We start from the raw sequence: 15,231 nt of genomic DNA, 5'->3' as shown, positions 1-15,231 counted from the left end.
TGCCAAGAGAAGACAGGATATGCTCTCACTGCAGTCAGGGATTAGTGGAGACAGAGATGCACTTCCTCACAGCCTGTGGAAAATATCAGGGCATCAGGGAGAATTTCTACCAAAAATTCTCACAAATATGCCCTGAATTCAGAAATCTGAATGACAACCAAAAACTCCCATTCCTACTGGGGGAGGAGAGAAGCTGTGTAACACTGGCGGCACACTAAGTTACAGCTTGCCATGAACAGAGGGACAACCAGTAAACTAAGAAAAGAGTATATATAAACAAGGCGAATGTATATTTATACACTCAGGGATATACCTGTTTATACACTGTATGAATAGAACTGCGTTTATGTGTTCAACCATAAATGTATTTTGATGCTTTGGCAACATAAGATGTACCTTATCATGCCAATAAAGCAATTTGAATTTGAAAATTTGACTGAGGGGGGGAGAGAGAGACTGGGGAGAGAGAGAGACTGAGGGGAGAGAGAGAGACTGATGGGGGAGAGAGAGAGACGGGGGAGAGAGAGAGACGGGGGAGAGAGAGAGACTGGGGGGGGGAGAGAGAGACGGGAAAGGAGAGAGAGACTGATTGTAAGCTTTATTTTTATGTAACACACGTGTAGGTACGCTCTATAACTTTTGCGTGTATAGAGAACGGACAGACAGACAGACAGACAGAAGAGGTCTTTTATTTATATATATAGATAGATAGATATAGATAGACTAGCTGGAGTGCCCGGCGGTGCCGAGGCTTTTTCGAGGGCATGTTGTTGTTGGAAGAGAGCGAGCGACTGGGGGGGAAGGGAGAGAGCGACTGGGGGGGAAGGGAGAGAGCGACTGGGGGGGAAGAGAGAGAGCGAGTGGGGGGGGGAAGAGAGAGAGCGAGTGGGGGGGGAAGAGAGAGAGCGAGTGGGGGGGAAGAGAGAGAGCGAGTGGGGGGGAAGAGAGAGAGCGAGTGGGGGGGGGAAGAGGGAGAGCGAGTCGGGGGGGAAGAGAGAGAGAGCGACTGGGGGGGAAGAGAGAGAGAGCGACTGGGGGGGAAGAGAGAGAGAGCGACTGGGGGGGAAGAGAGAGAGAGCGACTGGGGGGGAAGAGAGAGAGAGCGACTGGGGGGGAAGAGAGAGAGAGCGACTGGGGGCGGGAAGAGAGAGAGAGCGACTGGGGGGGAAGAGAGAGAGAGCGACTGGGGGGGAAGAGAGAGAGAGAGAGAGCGACTGGGGGGAAGAGAGAGAGAGCGACTGGGGGGAAGAGAGAGAGAGCGACTGGGGGGGAAGAGAGAGAGAGAGAGCGACTGGGGGGGAAGAGAGAGAGAGAGAGAGCGACTGGGGGGGAAGAGAGAGAGAGAGGGAGAGCGAGTCGGGGGGGAAGAGAGAGAGAGCGACTGGGGGGGAAGAGAGAGAGAGCGACTGGGGGGGAAGAGAGAGAGAGCGACTGGGGGGGAAGAGAGAGAGAGCGACTGGGGGGGAAGAGAGAGAGAGCGACTGGGGGGGAAGAGAGAGAGAGCGACTGGGGGGGGGAAGAGAGAGAGAGCGACTGGGGGGGAAGAGAGAGAGAGCGACTGGGGGGGGAAGAGAGAGAGAGAGAGAGCGACTGGGGGGAAGAGAGAGAGAGCGACTGGGGGGGAAGAGAGAGAGAGAGAGCGACTGGGGGGGAAGAGAGAGAGAGAGAGAGCGACTGGGGGGGGAGAGAGAGAGAGCGACTGGGGGGGGAAGAGAGAGAGAGCGACTGGGGGGGAAGAGAGAGAGAGAGAGAGCGACTGGGGGGAAGAGAGAGAGAGAGAGCGACTGGGGGGAAGAGAGAGAGAGCGACTGGGGGGGAAGAGAGAGAGAGAGAGAGCGACTGGGGGGGAAGAGAGAGAGAGAGCGACTGGGGGGGAAGAGAGAGAGAGAGCGACTGGGGGGGAAGAGAGAGAGAGAGAGAGCGACTGGGGGGAAGAGAGAGAGAGAGAGCGACTGGGGGGAAGAGAGAGAGAGCGACTGGGGGGGAAGAGAGAGAGAGAGAGCGACTGGGGGGGAAGAGAGAGAGAGAGAGCGACTGGGGGGGAAGAGAGAGAGAGAGAGCGACTGGGGGGAAGAGAGCGAGAGAGAGCGACTGGGGGGAAGAGAGCGAGAGAGAGCGACTGGGGGGAAGAGAGCGAGAGAGAGCGACTGGGGGGAAGAGAGCGAGAGAGAGCGACTGGGGGGAAGAGAGCGAGAGAGAGCGACTGGGGGGAAGAGAGCGAGAGAGAGCGACTGGGGGGAAGAGAGCGAGAGAGAGCGACTGGGGGGAAGAGAGCGAGAGAGAGCGACTGGGGGGAAGAGAGCGAGAGAGAGCGACTGGGGGGAAGAGAGCGAGAGAGAGCGACTGGGGGGAAGAGAGCGAGAGAGAGCGACTGGGGGGAAGAGAGCGAGCGCGACTGGGGGGAAGAGAGAGAGAGCGCGACTGGGGGGAAGAGAGAGGGAGCGACTGGGGGGAAGAGAGAGAGAGCGACTGGGGGGAAGAGAGAGAGAGCGACTGGGGGGGAAGAGAGAGAGAGCGACTGGGGGGAAGAGAGAGAGAGCGACTGGGGGGAAGAGAGAGAGTGCGACTGGGGGGAAGAGAGAGAGTGCGACTGGGGGGAAGAGAGAGAGAGCGACTGGGGGGAAGAGAGAGAGAGCGACTGGGGGGAAGAGAGAGAGAGAGCGACTGAGGGGAAGAGAGAGAGAGCGACTGGGGGGAAGAGAGAGAGAGCGACTGGGGGGAAGAGAGAGAGAGCGACTGGGGGGAAGAGAGAGAGAGCGACTGGGGGGAAGAGAGAGAGAGCGACTGGGGGGAAGAGAGAGAGAGCGACTGGGGGGAAGAGAGAGAGAGCGACTGGGGGGAAGAGAGAGAGAGCGACTGGGGGAAGAGAGAGAGAGCGACTGGGGGGAAGAGAGAGAGAGCGACTGGGGGGAAGAGAGAGAGAGCGACTGGGGGGAAGAGAGAGAGAGCGACTGGGGGGAAGAGAGAGAGAGCGACTGGGGGGAAGAGAGAGAGAGCGACTGGGGGGAAGAGAGAGAGAGCGACTGGGGGGAAGAGAGAGAGAGCGACTGGGGGGAAGAGAGAGAGAGCGACTGGGGGGAAGAGAGAGAGAGCGACTGGGGGGAAGAGAGAGAGAGCGACTGGGGGGAAGAGAGAGAGAGCGACTGGGGGGGAAGAGAGAGAGAGCGACTGGGGGAAGAGAGAGAGAGCGACTGGGGGGGAAGAGAGAGAGAGCGACTGGGGGGGAAGAGAGAGAGAGCGACTGGGGGGGAAGAGAGAGAGAGCGACTGGGGGGGAAGAGAGAGAGAGCGACTGGGGGGGAAGAGAGAGAGTGCGACTGGGGGGGAAGAGAGAGAGCGACTGGGGGGGAAGAGAGAGAGAGCGACTGGGGGGGAAGAGAGAGAGAGCGACTGGGGGGGAAGAGAGAGAGAGCGACTGGGGGGGAAGAGAGAGAGAGCGACTGGGGGGGAAGAGAGAGAGAGCGACTGGGGGGGAAGAGAGAGAGAGCGACTGGGGGGGAAGAGAGAGAGAGCGACTGGGGGGGAAGAGAGAGAGAGCGACTGGGGGGGAAGAGAGAGAGAGCGACTGGGGGGGAAGAGAGAGAGAGCGACTGGGGGGGAAGAGAGAGAGAGCGACTGGGGGGGAAGAGAGAGAGAGCGACTGGGGGGGAAGAGAGAGAGAGCGACTGGGGGGGAAGAGAGAGAGAGCGACTGGGGGGAAGAGAGAGAGAGCGACTGGGGGGGAAGAGAGAGAGAGCGACTGGGGGGAAGAGAGAGAGAGCGACTGGGGGGGAAGAGAGAGAGAGCGACTGGGGGGGAAGAGAGAGAGAGCGACTGGGGGGGAAGAGAGAGAGAGCGACTGGGGGGGAAGAGAGAGAGAGCGACTGGGGGGGGGAAGAGAGAGAGAGCGACTGGGGGGGAAGAGAGAGAGAGCGACTGGGGGGGAAGAGAGAGAGAGAGAGCGACTGGGGGGAAGAGAGAGAGAGCGACTGGGGGGGAAGAGAGAGAGAGAGCGACTGGGGGGGAAGAGAGAGAGAGAGAGAGCGACTGGGGGGGAAGAGAGAGAGAGAGAGAGCGACTGGGGGGGGAAGAGAGAGAGAGCGACTGGGGGGGAAGAGAGAGAGAGAGAGAGCGACTGGGGGGAAGAGAGAGAGAGAGAGCGACTGGGGGGAAGAGAGAGAGAGCGACTGGGGGGGAAGAGAGAGAGAGAGAGAGCGACTGGGGGGGAAGAGAGAGAGAGAGAGCGACTGGGGGGAAGAGAGCGAGAGAGAGCGACTGGGGGGAAGAGAGCGAGAGAGAGCGACTGGGGGGAAGAGAGCGAGAGAGAGCGACTGGGGGGAAGAGAGCGAGAGAGAGCGACTGGGGGGAAGAGAGCGAGAGAGAGCGACTGGGGGGAAGAGAGCGAGAGAGAGCGACTGGGGGGAAGAGAGCGAGAGAGAGCGACTGGGGGGAAGAGAGCGAGAGAGAGCGACTGGGGGGAAGAGAGCGAGAGAGAGCGACTGGGGGGAAGAGAGCGAGAGAGAGCGACTGGGGGGAAGAGAGCGAGAGAGAGCGACTGGGGGGAAGAGAGCGAGCGCGACTGGGGGGAAGAGAGAGAGAGCGCGACTGGGGGGAAGAGAGAGGGAGCGACTGGGGGGAAGAGAGAGAGAGCGACTGGGGGGAAGAGAGAGAGAGCGACTGGGGGGAAGAGAGAGAGAGCGACTGGGGGGAAGAGAGAGAGAGCGACTGGGGGGAAGAGAGAGAGTGCGACTGGGGGGAAGAGAGAGAGTGCGACTGGGGGGAAGAGAGAGAGAGCGACTGGGGGGAAGAGAGAGAGAGCGACTGGGGGGAAGAGAGAGAGAGAGCGACTGGGGGGAAGAGAGAGAGAGCGACTGGGGGGAAGAGAGAGAGAGCGACTGGGGGGAAGAGAGAGAGAGCGACTGGGGGGAAGAGAGAGAGAGCGACTGGGGGGAAGAGAGAGAGAGCGACTGGGGGGAAGAGAGAGAGAGCGACTGGGGGGAAGAGAGAGAGAGCGACTGGGGGGAAGAGAGAGAGAGCGACTGGGGGAAGAGAGAGAGAGCGACTGGGGGGAAGAGAGAGAGAGCGACTGGGGGGAAGAGAGAGAGAGCGACTGGGGGGAAGAGAGAGAGAGCGACTGGGGGGAAGAGAGAGAGAGCGACTGGGGGGAAGAGAGAGAGAGCGACTGGGGGGAAGAGAGAGAGAGCGACTGGGGGGAAGAGAGAGAGAGCGACTGGGGGGAAGAGAGAGAGAGCGACTGGGGGGAAGAGAGAGAGAGCGACTGGGGGGAAGAGAGAGAGAGCGACTGGGGGGAAGAGAGAGAGAGCGACTGGGGGGGAAGAGAGAGAGAGCGACTGGGGGAAGAGAGAGAGAGCGACTGGGGGGGAAGAGAGAGAGAGCGACTGGGGGGGAAGAGAGAGAGAGCGACTGGGGGGGAAGAGAGAGAGAGCGACTGGGGGGGAAGAGAGAGAGAGCGACTGGGGGGGAAGAGAGAGAGTGCGACTGGGGGGGAAGAGAGAGAGCGACTGGGGGGGAAGAGAGAGAGAGCGACTGGGGGGGAAGAGAGAGAGAGCGACTGGGGGGGAAGAGAGAGAGAGCGACTGGGGGGGAAGAGAGAGAGAGCGACTGGGGGGGAAGAGAGAGAGAGCGACTGGGGGGGAAGAGAGAGAGAGCGACTGGGGGGGAAGAGAGAGAGAGCGACTGGGGGGGAAGAGAGAGAGAGCGACGGGGGGGAAGAGAGAGAGAGCGACTGGGGGGGAAGAGAGAGAGAGCGACTGGGGGGGAAGAGAGAGAGAGCGACTGGGGGGGAAGAGAGAGAGAGCGACTGGGGGGGAAGAGAGAGAGAGCGACTGGGGGGGAAGAGAGAGAGAGCGACTGGGGGGGAAGAGAGAGAGAGCGACTGGGGGGGAAGAGAGAGAGAGCGACGGGGGGAAGAGAGAGAGAGCGACTGGGGGGGAAGAGAGAGAGAGCGACTGGGGGGGAAGAGAGAGAGAGCGACTGGGGGGGAAGAGAGAGAGAGAGAGAGCGACTGGGGGGGAAGAGAGAGAGAGAGAGAGCGACTGGGGGGGAAGAGAGAGAGAGCGACTGGGGGGGAAGAGAGAGAGAGCGACTGGGGGGGAAGAGAGAGAGAGCGACTGGGGGGGAAGAGAGAGAGAGCGACTGGGGGGGAAGAGAGAGAGAGCGACTGGGGGGGAAGAGAGAGAGAGCGACTGGGGGGGAAGAGAGAGAGAGCGACGGGGGGAAGAGAGAGAGAGCGACTGGGGGGGAAGAGAGAGAGAGCGACTGGGGGGGAAGAGAGAGAGAGCGACTGGGGGGGAAGAGAGAGAGAGAGAGAGCGACTGGGGGGGAAGAGAGAGAGAGAGAGAGCGACTGGGGGGAAGAGAGAGAGAGCGACTGGGGGGGAAGAGAGAGAGAGAGAGCGACTGGGGGGGAAGAGAGAGAGAGAGAGCGACTGGGGGGGAAGAGAGAGAGAGAGCGACTGGGGGGGAAGAGAGAGAGAGAGCGACTGGGGGGGAAGAGAGAGAGAGAGAGCGACTGGGGGGAAGAGAGCGAGAGAGAGCGACTGGGGGGAAGAGAGCGAGAGAGAGCGACTGGGGGGAAGAGAGCGAGAGAGAGCGACTGGGGGGAAGAGAGCGAGAGAGAGCGACTGGGGGGAAGAGAGCGAGAGAGAGCGACTGGGGGGAAGAGAGCGAGAGAGAGCGACTGGGGGGAAGAGAGCGAGAGAGAGCGACTGGGGGGAAGAGAGCGAGAGAGAGCGACTGGGGGGAAGAGAGCGAGAGAGAGCGACTGGGGGGAAGAGAGCGAGAGAGAGCGACTGGGGGGAAGAGAGCGAGAGAGAGCGACTGGGGGGAAGAGAGCGAGAGAGAGCGACTGGGGGAAGAGAGCGAGAGAGAGCGACTGGGGGGAAGAGAGCGAGAGAGAGCGACTGGGGGGAAGAGAGCGAGAGAGAGCGACTGGGGGGAAGAGAGCGAGAGAGAGCGACTGGGGGGAAGAGAGAGAGAGCGACTGGGGGAAGAGAGAGAGAACGACTGGGGGAAGAGAGAGAGCGCGACTGTGGGGGAAGAGAGAGAGCGACTGTGGGGCAAGAGAGAGAGCGACTGGGGGGCAAGAGAGAGAGCGACTGGGGGCAAGAGAGAGAGCGACTGGGGGCAAGAGAGAGAGCGACTGGGGGGCAAGAGAGAGAGCGACTGGGGGGCAAGAGAGAGAGCGACTGGGGGGCAAGAGAGAGAGCGACTGGGGGGCAAGAGAGAGAGCGACTGGGGGGCAAGAGAGAGAGCGACTGGGGGGCAAGAGAGAGAGCGACTGGGGGGCAAGAGAGAGAGCGACTGGGGGGCAAGAGAGAGAGCGACTGGGGGGCAAGAGAGAGAGCGACTGGGGGGGAAGAGAGAGAGCGACTGGGGGGGAAGAGAGAGAGCGACCTGGGGTGAAGGGGGGGAAGGGGGAGGAAGGGGGAAGGGGGGAGGAAGGAGGGAGGGGGGCGGAAGGAGGGAGGGGAAGGAGGGAGGGGGGGGTGAGGAGGGAGGGGAGGGAGGGAGGGGAGGAGGAGAGGGGGAGTCCCCTAGCCCCCCTCCCGATGTCCCGCCCCCCCGATCTCCCGAGCCCCGCCCCCCGATGTCCTGAGCCCCGCCCTCCCGAGCACGGCCCTCCCGCCCTCCAGAGCCCTGCCCTCCCGCTCTCCGGAGCCCCGCCCTCCCGAGTTGGTTTCAAGACCGCCGATTGCGGCTGTGAGAGACGGCCGGCGGGCCCGGTTGCCGGGGTAACCCTTCACGCTCTCCAAGCCCTGCCCGAGATCCGCACTCCCGAGAGCCCCGCCCCCCCGCCCGAGCCGAGCAGGGAACAGAGAGAGACGCCGCGTCTCAGCTGCTCCTGCTGCGCACGCACCCTGTGTATGTCCCGTGACCCTCGTGGCTGACGCCGTTGCCCCGGGTAACGTGACGACGGGGGGTGTCGGGGCCGGGGGGGAGCTTAGCAGAAGCCGTGGGACAATTACCTAGCTCGGGCGTGGCTGGGCAGGAGAGGCCCAGGCTTTGAGGCCTAGGTTCTGAGGCCTTACAAAAACGGGGAAAGGTAGGAAAAAGAATCTTCAGGTTAGAGAAAATATTTACAAACAATTTAATAAAAGCAATTTTTTTTTGCTGGAAATTTAGGTTTGAAAAGAAAAACGCAGAAAGCGGGAAAAAGAATGGAATCAAGATGGCTGACACTCACCTCGGTTCAGAACGATAAGGCCCGCCCACACACGCACCGATTGGTCGACCGTCAGGTCACCGAAGCGTAGGATTGGTCAATTGTCCCGTCACTCGACTGTAGGAGGGCCTGCACGCACGCGCCAGGAACCCGGCGTACGATTGGTCGACCTCGACGTCACTCTATCGCTAATGAGATGCTAATGAGCGGAATTTTGAACGTTTTTTGGATACCACGGGCGCAATTTTTGTCCGGCCGAAACGTAAATACGCCTATGACCGGTCCGTAATAGTAAGCTTTCTTTTGCTGTGACGCGCGTGTAGGTACGCTCTATAACTTTCGAACAGACAGACAGAAGAGGTCTTTTATATTTATATATATATATATATATGTGCATTTCTCGTGGTCTGGCAAAATCTTGGACATGACAATACAATTTCTAGCATTTGGCATTCAGTAATCAGGAGTGGGAACCTGAGTCAATTTTTCCATTTCAAAACCCAAAGGCATTGAGACAAATTTCAGCAGCTCTGCCACAGCCTCTGGATCAGCTAACTCACCACAGACCAGGGATCAAAGTGGGTCTTTCCTGGTACAGTATGTACGGCTCATTGTATGAAATTGATGAGGCATCTGGAGAGATCTTAGAATTCTAGCACCATTTCACAACACAAAAGTAATGATTATTTAGCCCTAACTGAGATGCAAAACAGACGTGAGAAATAGAAATGTAAATTTTATACTGGTGCACTTCTGAGGTGTGATTTCAGGCACATTGCTGGAATCCGTTCTAAACTGAATCCGATGTCCTGCTTCCACTTATGTGGCTGGTGTGGGTAAGACCCATTAAATAACAAACTAATTTCCATTGGCCAGAACACCACCCAACATATATTGATGAACTGACCTCTACCTAATGGAGGCAGAATGCCAACTCTCTAACACCTCCTTCTACCTCTCCCTGGACCATGACCCCACTGCCGAACATCAAGCCCTCATTTCCAAGACTGTCACTGACCTCATCTCCTCTGGAGATCTTCCCTCCACGGCCACCAACCTCATAGTCCCCCAACCCCACACAGCCCACTTCTACCTCCTTCCCAAGATCCACAAACAGGACTGCCCTGATAGACCCATCGTTTCAGCCTGTTCTTGCCCCACGGAACTGATTTCTTTCTATCTCGATTCTATTTTTTCTTCCCCTGTCTAGTCTCTTCCCACCTACATCCGCGACTCTTCCGACGCCCCCTGACACTTTAACAGTTTCCAGTTTCCTGGCCCCAACCGTCTTCCTTTTCACTATGGACGTCCAATCCCTCGACACCTCCATCCCCCACCAAGATGGCCTGAGGGTGCTCTGCTTCTTCCTTGAAGAGTGGCCCATCCAGTCCCCTTCCACCACCACCCTCCTTCGCCTGGTTGAACTTGTTCTCACATTGAACAACTTTTCCTTTGACTCCACTCACCTCCTCCAAATTAAAGGTGTTGCTATGGAAACCCGCATGGGTCCTAGCTATACAATAGCAAAATACTGCAGATGCTGGAAATCTGAAATAACAACAGAAAACGCTGGAAAAACTCAGCAGGCCAGGCAGCATCCGTGGAGAGAGAAACAGAGTTAACGTTTCAGGTCGAAGACCTTTCGTCAGAACTGGAAAGAAGCAGGAAATGGAGCAAATTTAAAAGCAAGTTTAGGGGCTGGGAAATGGGGGAGGGGATGAAAGAACAAAAGGGAAGGTCTGTGATCAAACAAGAGAAGGGAAACTGAAAGCAATGAAGATGAACAAGGTTGAAGAGACAAACGGAAATCCCTTCGGAGAGAAGAGCAGAACTTCTTCGAGGCGGGCATTCCTAACATTTACACTTCATCTAGAACCATCCTTTGTTTCTTAACCTGTCCCATTACCATCGCCTCTTGCCTTGAATATCTCTTAATGCCTCTTTACTTCTCCTGCCTTCCATCCTATCACAGACTTTCCCTTTTGTTCTTTCATCCCCTCCCCCATTTCCCAGCCCCTAAACTTGCTTTAAAATCTGTTCCATTTCCTGCTTTTTTTCCAGTTCTGATGAGAGGTCTTTGACCTGAAACGTTAACTCTGTTTCTCTCTCCACGGATGCTGCCTGGCCTGCTGAGTTTTTCCAGCGTTTTCTGTTGTTATTTTGGATCCTAGCTATGCCTGCCTTTTCATGGGATATGTGGTACATTTTTTGTCCCAGTCCTACTCAGGTCCCCTTCCTCACCTCTTTTTCTGGTACATTGATGACTGTATTGGTGCTGTTTCTTGCTTTCGCCCTGAACTAAAAAATTTCATTCACTTTGCTTCCAATTTCCACTGTTCCCTCACCTTCACATGGTCCATCTTCGACTCTTCCCTTCCCTTCCTCGACTTCTCTGTCTCCATCTCTGGGGACAGGCTATTGACAAACATTCACTATAAGCCTATATGACTCCCACAGCTACCTGGACTACACTTCCTCCCACCCCAATTCCTGCAAGGACTCTATTCCATTCTCCCAGTTTCTCTGTCTCCGCCGCATCTGCTCTGACGATGCCACCTTCCATACTAGTGCTTCTGACATGTCTTCCTTTTTCCTCAACAGAGGATTCCCCTCTACCATGGATGACACAGCCCTTGACTGTGTCCATTCTATTTCCCGCACTTTTGCTCTCACCCCTTCCCCTCCCTCCTGGAACCACGATAGGGTTCCCCTTGTCCTCACCTTTCACCCCACCAGCCTCCACATTCAACGGATCATCCTCCGCCACCTCCAGCGTGATCCCACCACCTAACACATCTTGCCCTCACCTCCCCTTTCAGCATTCCGAAGTGACCGCTCCCTCCACAACACCCTGGTCCACTCCTCTATCACCCCCAACACCCCTTCCCCTTCACCCGGCACCTTCCCATGCAAGCGCAGGAGATGCAACACTTGCCCTTTTACCTCCTCCCTTCCCACTGTCCAGGGCCCCAAACACTCCTTCCAGGTGAAACAGCGATTTACTTGTACTTCTTGCAATTTAGTATACTGTATTCGCTGTTCACAATGTGGTCTCCTCTACATTGGGGAGACCAAACACAGATTAGGTGACCGCTTTGCGGAACACCTCCGTTAAGTCCGTAAGGGTGACCCCGAGCTTCCGGTCGCCTGTCACTTTAATTCTCCACTTCACTCCCACTCTGACCCCTCTGTCCTTGCACTGTTCCAATGAAGCTCGAGGAACAGCATCTCATCTTTTGATTAGGCACTTTACAGCCTTCTGGACTCAACATAGAGTTCAACAATTTCATACCATAACCTCGGCCCCTATCATTGTTTTCTCTCTCACATGGCAGCTGTTGATGATTCTGCCATTGTCATTTGCACTTCATCTAGAGTCATCTTTTGTTGCTTAACTTGTCCCATTACCATCTCCTTTTGCCTTGCATCATCATCCCTTTTGACTCTTAATCTCTCCTGCCTTCCATCCTATCACAGACCTTCCCTTTTGTTCTCTCCTCCCCTCCCCCCTCTCCCTGCCCCTACACTTGCTTAAAAACCTGTTACATCTCCAACTTTTTCCAGTTCTGATGAAGGGTCATTGACCTGAAACGTTAACTCTGTTTCTCTCTCTACAGATGCTGCCTGACCCGCTGAGTATTTCCAGCATTTTCTGTTTTTATTTCAGATTTCCAGCATCCGCAGTATTTTGCTTTTATATATTGGCTGCTCCAGTTGCCTTCAAAATGTGGAGTGATACTATTCGTGTGTAGACACATATGTGCCAGATTGTGTATGTGTGCCCGTCGATGAGCAGTGATGTAGCAAGATACTAAGAGCATGCAATGAGTGTGCCCTGTCTCACCCAGTTGCACATGTGATACACTTACTGGTACATCTCTACTTGCCTGAAAGGTAGAACTTATGCAAGTCTATCGATATAGAGCAGTTTCAATGCATGTTCTAACATTGTAATCGCATGGCCCACATTGCATCTTATCAGTTCCAGCTGCTACACTGCAGCCAGTACATTCATCAGCTGTTGTGACACTTATTTTATGGGCCTTGGAAGTAATGCAACTGGATCGGAGTTAAGTTCAGATGCTCTATACTAATATTTTCCGTGTTGAATTGACGTAGACAAAACTTAGACTGACTGGAATTATATAGACAGACAATGAATGCAAGGAGGAGAAATGCTAGTTCCAGCTTCCCCGGTGCATCAGTAAGTAACTCCTCCGCCTGATATTCATAGCAATACAAACCAGGAATTCCTGGATTGCTCTCTACATAGTAAGAGTTAGCAGACCTCAGTCATAACTACAATTGGTGTCTGTGTTCCTGGTCTATTGAGAGGGAGTAAACTGTGAGTGATTATTCCTCTCCATAGCCATTGACCCTCTTGGCAAATGTGCATGTGAGTAAAATGGCCTTCTGTGCTGTATCATTCTATGATTGGGTGAAGACAGGGTTGGCATCAGCTGTGATGCCACTCCTCCATCTAACCCCTCCCCGCATGGTCAAATAGCTGGCCAACACTCACTGAGGTTGGCTCTAACTCCCAGCAGGTTTCCACTGGCATGTGGGTAGGTGTGGAGAAGGGAGTTCCTGGAGACGGCATGGGAGGGGCCAGGGAGGCCTAAACTTTCCCTGTGGGGCCCAGAGGAGCACTCCTGCAAACTTCCCTTTCAGGGGCTCCTCGCATCCCAACCCTCTTCTGACTTGCTTCAGCTTGGCTGGAAAGCCCTCGCCCAGGACTGAGTTAAAATTGCAGTCGGTGCCTGATGACGTAACCGCCCGGCCATAGCGACAGCAGGAACATGGCGGTAATTCATTCCTCACCATATTTGTGGCACTTCCGTTCAACTTTTGCCGGCCGGGAGGTCTCAAAATCTCTGCCGTAGAGTCACCCATTAGAATAATCATGTAAATGATGCAGGTATTCTGCATGGAACAAAATATCATCAGATCCTGCAGACAGGAGTGGAGTTACTACCTGTGAATTCTTTGAATCCTGATTTTTTTTTTTAAAAGGCACAATTCTAACCTTGGTAGACTCTGTGCACCATGGTTTCTAAAATCTGTTTTATTTGGAGTTCACAAAGGCTTTCAGTACTGCTAATTGAATATTGTAATGGTGATTTAAATAGATTTTGGCCATGCATTGGTGCTGGAGCACTGGCAAGGAATGGCCATAGAGCGCAGGAGGTGTTGAAGCAGCAAGTTACCCTGAACACACAACTCCCAAATACTGCTTCAAGAAGAAAAATATGTGAGAGTAGTAAGCATTTCAGCAGTGCTGAGCTGCCTATGAGATTATTTTATTGTTGTGACTGAGGTTAATTCGAGGGCCATGTGACAGTGATGTAAAATAAAACAGAACAACTACATGTGTGATTTGCTAGGGTGCAATAATGGCCATTTGTCAATGCGGAGAGGCTGTTTTCCCCTGGCTGGAGAATCTAGAACCAGGGGGCACAGTCTCGGAACAAGGGGTCGGCCATTTAAGACGGAGATGAGGAGGAATTTCTTCACTCGGAGGGTGGCGAATCTTTGGAATTCTCTACCCCAGAGGGCTGTTGATGTTCTGTCTTGGAGTATATTCAAGGCTGAGAGCGATAAATTTTTGGACACTAAGGGAATCAAGGGATATGGGGATCGGGCGGGAAAGTGGAGTTGAGGTTGAAGATCAGCCATGATCTTATTGAATGGTGGAACAGGCTCGAGGGCCCATATAGCCAACTCCTGCTCCTATTTCTTTTGTTCTTAATGGCTGTTTGCTTGTTTCTGTCCTGTATAAAGTACCACATTATAGAGGCCTGTAAATACTAATGAGGAATTACAATATGACCTTAGTCTGCACATCACTAAATAGTATTAGCATTACATATCATGATACCAATGGTATTTAGTGGTGGTACTGCAGTAATGACATTCAGCCCAAGATGTCCCAGTTTAACCCGAAAATGGCTGCAGTAGCATTTTTGTATCACAATATATTATGAAAATGTCTAAGTTTGTTTAAAAAATTAAGAAATGGCCAGTGCTTTGTACAGTCCTTTTAAATCCTATTTTATAACTAGAGATAGAAAGTTCACAGAAAACTTTTTTCATTGACATTTTGGAGAAGTTGTGTCTATTCTGATAGTTTGAGAGAGCACACAGCATGGAAAGGATTTGTTTTACATTTTGTGTATACTATCCCCCCAAAATTTGGGGTTTTCCCTTTACAGCTATGTACACCTATCTCAATAAAAATCTTGGGTTTGAATGAAATGAAAATGTTAAGCATAGGATCAAAGGTGCTGGAAATTTTATTTTATAGATATTTATACATACCAGCGGGCTGTGTATAAATGTTTATACAGGAAACTCTCTCTTTACCGGCACCTAAATAACCGGAAATCTCGCTTAACCGGCAAAATTCAGGAGTAGGTTCAGGTAAGTTCTACTTCATATTAGTGGCCGTGTAACTGGGGTTCCTGGATCTGTGGCCGTGTAACCGGGGTTCCTTCACCTGTTCCCATGCAACAGGGACGCCTGGATCTGTGGCCGTGTACCTCGTACCTTAGTAAGTATACTTCTCTGTAATCCGGACTTCTTGATCAACCGGCACCACGCCGGTCCCATCAGTGCCGGATAAAAAGAGTTTCTTGTATATCACTTTTATTTCAGGCAATCAGTGTCAGCATAACGCAGTACCGACAGAACTACAGCACAGCTAGATACAGAGTAAAGTTCCCACTACACAGCCCCAGTAATATGCCTCGATCCCAAACTCCGAACACTGATCACAATTGGAATGTGGCATTGATTTCCATTTCCCATGTCACCCATCCTTCGACTTACCTAGGCATGTTCCCAATTAGTGCCAAATTAGGGGCAGTTTTGTGTTGTAGACCTGTGCCGACGTGGAACTGCATTGAGACTGTCCAAACTTATTTCACGTAGGACCTTTACAGCCAGTGGGGAGACTTCCATTACACCAGCCTGCACTGGATCTGAAACCAAATCACAGTGCACCACCCAGTTCCCTATGTTTTCTGACATTATTATATTCTTGCAGGTGTTCAATGGGTTTGAAATAAGT

The 15,231-nt window shown here is 54.3% G+C and overlaps 1 protein-coding gene across 4 annotated transcripts in view; it reads left to right on the top strand.

Annotated features, from left to right (window-relative positions):
- The window catches only part of slc6a2 (solute carrier family 6 member 2), a 251,088-nt gene that overhangs the window by 136,991 nt on the left and 98,866 nt on the right, over positions 1–15,231 (top strand). The gene's annotated exons all lie outside the window — the stretch shown is intronic.

This window comes from Somniosus microcephalus, chromosome 6 (assembly GCF_052327205.1).
Source record: "Somniosus microcephalus isolate GS21.2 chromosome 6, FLI_Smic_1.0, whole genome shotgun sequence".
Taxonomy (NCBI): domain Eukaryota; kingdom Metazoa; phylum Chordata; class Chondrichthyes; order Squaliformes; family Somniosidae; genus Somniosus; species Somniosus microcephalus.
This window is presented reverse-complemented; position numbering and strand designations above follow the sequence as displayed.